We start from the raw sequence: 1,570 nt of genomic DNA on the forward strand, positions 1-1,570 counted from the left end.
ATCTATCTCTACTCTCTTGAACAATCTCTCTCTATCTAGATTTCTCTCTTTGTGTGTGTGTGCTGTGCACATGCACACGTGTTAAACCACTCCCTCTTCAAGCAAGTGCAAGCCATGGTGAGCACAATGATGGTCTTGATCTTCTTGCTTCTCCATGGGCAATCAATGCTAGTAAGCATGGGATCTTGTGACTACTCTCTCTACTACGCACAATGCAACGACTCTTCCATTATTGCCCAAAATCTGTGTGTGTGTGTGCGTGACAGTTATCATTGCCCCTTTTCCACCACCTTTTTTAAATCCCAAATCATACATTTTTTCCCCGTAATGATATCAACTCATGGTCATTAAGAACCACACGTTTCAAGAATTTAACCTTGCCTATGAAGACAAGCGTTACCATGTTATGACTTGCCTATGGTGGAAGTTGGATTGTTATGTCTTGTATACTACTGCTATAAATATACAAATTATCTCCAACAATAATTTGTAAGTATTTTTAAGCTTTGACTCTTGCTCTATGTTTTAGTGAAACACATACACACACACACACATAGACTCTCTCTCTCTCTCTTTCTCTCTCTCGCCTCATTTATTGTCATCCCTCTACTAGCACCCTTTTTAATTAATAATTTTTTAAATGATTTGAAAGTTTGAGGGATATGTAAGGCAAACCTGTGGCTTGTGGTGGCTTTAATGAGGTGGTGGTATGGTTGTATAAGGTTGTGGGGGGGATTGGCCTACCACGTTGATGAAGCTTGTTTGAAAGTCTCATAATTTGTTAGGAGAAGGTCATGCTTGACATGTATCCCCTTGTTCCATTGCATGGCTAGCTTTTAGAAAGTCATAAGGGTAGTTGAGGTCTGTGTACGTGTGTGGGCCCAATCATGCTTCAATTGGGAGGTGGGGGGCGGCAGGTGTGCCAAGTTGCATTTGTGCATACCCCTTTTGAATATGCATGCAATAACATCCTTAGGATGTGTATCCATGTATATTACTAGATCTACGTAAAGACATTCATGTTGCTTGTACCCAATAGAAAGTGACAAATGAAGTGTAGGTACTTCCTTCTCTTACTTCTACTACTGACTACCACAAGCTTACGCAAGTGATTGTTGCGAGTGGCATGGCAACTTGGCTTCACTTGCAAAAGTTAATCGAGCAAGTCGTTGTATCACAAAGTGACAAGCGATCATTGCATGCTCGGAAGGCTTAACGTTGCCCTATATATACAAGCATGTTTCCCAAAATAGAGGACTTCTAAGCGTATGCATTGATATTAAGGATATCAAGGGTTTATGCAAAGCTACGTTATTGAGATGTGTTGCCATTATTATTACAAATTATAATTAAACAAGAAATGTGACCTAAGAAATGATACGCATATGCATACAATTTGTGAGAATATACAGAAGTGGGTAGTGCGATTCACACTTACGAACTGCTGCGAAGCACAAAATGTTTGGTGCATGCGATAAGAGTCTTATTATATACTAGTACTAGTATTAGCACTAATAGGCAATTAGGAAAATGGAAAGCATGTTTAGACGCCCCGTGCATGATACAAGTA

Source organism: Lygodium microphyllum, chromosome 9 (assembly GCF_053477565.2).
Source record: "Lygodium microphyllum isolate KBCC chromosome 9, Lygodium_microphyllum_v1.1.10, whole genome shotgun sequence".
Lineage (NCBI taxonomy): Eukaryota > Viridiplantae > Streptophyta > Polypodiopsida > Schizaeales > Lygodiaceae > Lygodium > Lygodium microphyllum.